The sequence below is a fragment of the Benincasa hispida genome, chromosome 4, assembly GCF_009727055.1.
Source record: "Benincasa hispida cultivar B227 chromosome 4, ASM972705v1, whole genome shotgun sequence".
Classification (NCBI taxonomy): domain Eukaryota; kingdom Viridiplantae; phylum Streptophyta; class Magnoliopsida; order Cucurbitales; family Cucurbitaceae; genus Benincasa; species Benincasa hispida.
The window spans coordinates 19,145,495-19,151,444 of NC_052352.1; positions in this window are offsets into that span (position 1 = coordinate 19,145,495).

A 5,950-nucleotide genomic window follows, 5' to 3' on the forward strand; every position below is an offset into this window, starting at 1 on the left:
ACTATTCTTTAACTGTCAGGCATTCCACTAAAGACCAACAGCTGAACTCTTCTTACCACAGATATATTTCTGTGCCCACTGGATATAACCAATCATTAGTACGATGACCCTTCACAGATGTTCGTAAGTACAGTTAGGCCAAATTATCGTTTTGCCCCTGTAGTTACATCTCACTCCTTAAGTACCACTGATTCCTCTAATGAACAATACAACATAGTCCAACTATCTGTGAACACCTCTCGGGCCAAGAGAAGGTGTGTGGCGCCACATCATTCAAGCCCTGAAATCAGCCCTAAAGGGAGCTATCTTATCTACTTACCTCTACTTCGGGGAAAGAGTGAATTCCATCTTTGTGTAGCTGAGTTCTTCAGCTCCCAAATCAGACGGAAATCCCCAAAATGGTAGGTTTTAATCGGCGACCTGGCCACTCGTACCCATACAAATCAAAGGACTACCCTTAATGGCAAAAGTTCCCAACTCACTCAGGATTGAGGTCATGTTACCTATGGTCATCCTAGTGAAGTGAAGTCTCTATCATGAATGGTGTTATATGACGAGACGTTAACACTCTGGTTAGGTCTTATACAAACTCTTTGTATAGGACGCCCTCGCTCGCATGTCCCCAACACGAATGATCAAGATCAGACCATCTGTGACAAGTCACAACACTTGTGACCATTCCACAAAGCGGGCCGCATCCGTAGCGTTACCAGGATAAAGTTTCCCTCCTATATCCATATACTACAGACCATTTTGGTTATGTCTCAAGACATGATCCGCTTGTATGTCACCATATACATGTTTTAGTCACATACAGATAACTAGGGATTTTATGTTTATTAGTTTATGTAAAGCAAATAAAACAAGCAATTGAGCAAAATAAAAGATGTGAAGTAAATACCATATATTATACAACACAAGCGTTCGTACAAGCTGTTTACAAACTACAGAACACGAGACTTTAGGGTATCAACACCAACAGATTACAGCCGTATCGAGTGATCATGAAGCTAGGTATAGAGTGACCTTTAAATGGGTTATGAATTCAAAATAATTTAGTATAAATTAATCGAGCATCGAGTATAACGTTGATATGATCGAGTATACATGTGTCGATTGAAACCATATCGAGTGACCATGAAATTGGGTATCGAGTGACCGTGCATCGAGGAACATGTGACAAGCTATCGAGGAACGTCTGACGAGCCATCGAGGATCGAGTAAATTCGTATTGGCAGGTGTGATGGGTGATTATTTTGCTCCGTTTCCTTGCTCTCCCTTGTTTTCCTTACTTCGATTAACGCTCGATTATTTTAGTCTGTTTTCTTCCATCTCTTCTTCTTAAGGTTTCGCTATTATTCCCGACCAGCGTCATTCCTGGTGGGTTTTGGAGCTTCCTCTTCTCCGTTCCAGCCAATCGACTGCCATTGTGGTTCTCTTTGGTCGGATTTGAAGATATCGTTCGCAGATCTAGACTACGGTATTTTTAGTAGTCTAGATCTGTGTTTTTCTCTAGATTCGTAACCCGTCCTCTTTCATCTTACCGTTCCGAATGCCACTCTCGTTCCTCCTTTATCTTGCCACTTCTTTCGATTCTCTTTGCCTCTCTTTGCTCCAAACGAGGGTTTCCCCTTGTCGCTTCTTTCGATTCTCCAATCTTTTGTGTTGTCCCTCTTGTCTATCTGAGTTGTACAACCATGTTGGAGCTCAAATATTTCTTAGTAGGGGATGGAGATCCTCATTTAGAGCATGGTCGGGGATGGAGGATGGTGTTCGGATCTTGGTAAGTTTACCAGATCCAATGGTAAGTCTTCTTTCTCTTCATCAGCCGATGATGAGCCACTGTATATTTTTTTCCTTCTTTTTTTTTTTTTTGAAAAATGTAAGTTTATTTTGCTCTATGTTTAATTTCAATGTTCTGTTCTTGGTCTTTGATTATCGATCTCTGATGAGCAATGTATTTATTCTGTTCAATGACTGTTTTTGTCTGATTATCGATCTCTATACTTTCAGTGTTCTGTTCTATTCTATCTTTAATTATTGGTCTTTGATTATCGGTCTTTGATTATTTTTTCCCTATTTCGATGACTCTTTTTGCATTGCTATTGTTCTTGGTATTTGATTATTTGTCTTTGATTATTTTGCTACTATTTTAATGACTCTTTTTGCATTGACTCTAATAATCAATATATCTGATTTACCATGGTATATCATATTATCTAAAATTCAGAACGACTTAAGAAATAATTTTGTTGCTCTGAGGCTGATTCTTACTATCTAAGCATAATACTAGGGTAGTTGATTATTTGTTGGCTTCCTTTTTTTTTTTTTTTTCCAATCTCATTTCAACTATGTCATAACTCTTGTTTGGTTCCCAAGTTGTTCTCGTTTGATTTACTTTAGTTTGATTGCAACTAGTAGTTCTTAAAGTAGTGGTTTGCAAGTACCTTATTGATGTAATTGACAGTAGTGAAATTGATGTGTTTGGTTCCCAATCTCAATAGTACACTATTCACTTTATTTCACTAGGTGGGGTTTCCAAGGTGTACTTATTACCATATGTATACCTAAACTTGACCTACCCATAAATGAGACCTATTTCCAAGGTACACCTCTTTTCCTATCCATGACCTACCCATGAATGAGACCTAAACTTTGACCTACCCATGAATGAGACCTCTTTTCCTTACAACTATGAGGATAATCCCATCTTCACCACACCATTGTTGGTAAGTCCTTTCCCCCTCCCTCTTTTTTGTGTTGCTTATCACATTTCTTGTTAAGTCACTTTCATTTTTTTTCTTTATATTATTACTAAAGCATCTGTTTATTGATTGTCATAATGTTCAACTTATTAGAGAACAAGGAAAGCTTCACATTTCCTCCGTCTATTGTACATAAGGTACTTTGTATCAATTTTCTTTTCTTTTGTGTCATTCTTGTTTCTTTATATGGTTGGTAGATTTAAAATCTTTTCTTTCATGTGTAGGTCGAGTGAAAACTAATTCATACTTCTTTTCTCAAATTTAATCTTGTATATTTGAAGTGTTTGTTGATATGAAACTTTCATTTTTCATTAATATTTTTTATTCTGTATATTTATGAACTTAAAATAATTTAGTTATATATTAATTATGCTTTTGCAGTTGATTTTCTTTAAATTTCATATCAACACAGATTATACAAATTAGTGGAACAAACAATTTTATTTAGGTTCGTGAAAATATAATATTTCATTTAAATTCTTTCTTTTTATATACGGAAAAGTATAATCAATTGTGATATATACTAAGATAACATGCATTTAATTTACATACTGTTATAACTAGCTATTATAATAATCTGCATCTCAAACACAGATTATTGTAACCCAGACTATAAGAACCTGCACAATAAATAAAGACTATTATATCACAGACTATAATAACCTACACTCCAAACACAGACTATTATAATACATACTAAAATAAATTTGCACCCCAAACACAGACTATTATTGACTATTATAACGCATAGACTATAATAAAACACTGACTATTATAACCCACTTAGCACCCTAAACACCCCTTAAATTTGATAACAAAATGTATAAATAAATTAAAAATGATTAGGATAAAACCAAATTTGATAAGAAAATGTATAAATAAATCGACAATCAATAAGATAAAATCAAATCTGATGACAAATGATAGATTTGGATAGATAATCATGGAGAAAAATCAGGAATATACAAAATTTTGTTATAATAATGGATCACAAAAAAAAAAAGTGACTAAAATCTCATAAGTTTACATTACAATTACGCGTAAATGTAAAATAATTAAATCTCATAGCTTCATATTACTATTACAGCTGTATGTGTAACTATATGTTTGTTAATTGGTGAAATCTTATATAAACATAACTATAATAATGTGATAAGTGCTAAAATTGATTAAAAAAAATTGAAGAATATTTTAACGATTTGGAAAAAAGAAATATCACTTTCAAAAAAAGGGTCATTCAAGAATATGAGAAATATACAACTAATTTATTAAAAATATATGTATAAAATTATGAAAATCATTCAAATAATATGAAAAATACTATATAAAACAATTTAATCCTTAAGGATATGAGAAATATACTGTAACGACCCGACCCCCTAGGACTCAAGTTATGCCGATACTAAACACATGCATGCATAGAACTTAAAACGACATCCTTTTATAGTGAAATAAATGCTAAATAAATAAGTTGAACTCAAAAGACCTTCATTAAATTTAGATATTAAAAACTCAAAAGACCTTCATTAAATTTAGATATTAAAAACAGACAATAGGGTACCCATAAATCATAAATGATAATAAATAGGTCTGAAAACAAATCTTAATAGTAAATTTCAACCATCAAATTGAAAGTTGAAAAACATGGAAAGAAATCTAAATATCATGAGCAGAAGCATAAAACTGGTCCCCAATGGTTCATTCAAGGATTCCTTTTGTCATTCGCCAGTGTGTCCTTACCCTTACCTGAAACATAAACATGAGAAAATGTGAGTATAAAATACTCAGTAAGTAACCCCACTAATGGAGTCGGGCTAGGCATCTATGCCCTCTAGATGCCTACCTCTGGTGGAATATAAAAATTGCTCTAGTCATCATGGGACACATACATACATGCAAAACTGGTTTCTATCCTACTTTAATTAAGTATGCCCACTACCTCTGGTGAATCCCGAAGGAAACACAATCTGGTGAATCCTGAAGGAAACACAATCTGGTGAATCCCGAAGGAAACACAATATCTGGTGAATCCCGAAAGAAACACAATATCTGGTGAATCCCAAAAGAAACACAATATCTGGTGAATCTCGAAGGAAACACAATCTGGTGAATCTCGAAGGAAACACAATACCTAGTGGACATCTAACTAATCAGTAAAGACACTATCAATGTCTCAATATCACAATTATTACAATATGGTATTATAACATACATATACACCTCAACATCATGGCTATACAACATGCATATATGCCTCTATATCCTCATATCAAATACGCCCTCAGTGAATCAAGTATCACCTCTTACTAGCATGCAAGTCTCTACGTGCACAAACAAATCTTTCAGATTCTCATACAAGAACATATATCAGTCATACTATACTATCCATCTATCATGTTATCGTTCTGTCATAATATTCATCTATCATGCTAGCATATATCTAGTGTCTGGCCCGTGTGCAGTTTCAATAAGAAGATTACTTACTTTGATATTAGGTTGAACCAAAAAGCAATTGAATCTTTGTGAAATTCTTGAATCTTTAATCGAGCCAAATATTTGAGCAACTAAACCCTTCTAATCTCCACAATCTTCGAATTAAATCCTAGTACATAAACCAAAATAAAATTTAACCTTTAAGTTCACACCTAAGCATTTAATCATGCCAAAATCAGCAACAAAACTTAAATAACTTAATTCGTATAAATAAAATTCGAACTGAACAAATCACAAAGCCCCAAATCTTACCAAAATTCTTGCCGAAATCACCTTAACTATGCTTAACAGCACGCTAACGACCTTTTAAACTTCTTCAAACTTTCAAATTCAACCTCCAAAATCACGATTGAAATGATAATTAAACACGTTATTTATTAGGTATTCAAGATCCTCACAAAACCATGAAAATCATTTAGATCTTATCCCAAAACTACGAAACTCACGACGACGTTCAGCAGAGGACAACGACTGGAAAAGAGGAGGACCAACGGCGAGCAGATCCGACGATGTAAAGGTCGGAGTGGCACGGTTGAAACTTGACGGAGGAAAGGATGTGGACGTCGGCGGTGCGACAGCCAAAGTTCGTCTAAACCAAAGAGAAAGTGAGAAAGTGAGGGTTTGAAAATTCCATATTTCTTTTCTTTTTAATTTTGCACCACACAAATGCATAAATAATATATATATATATA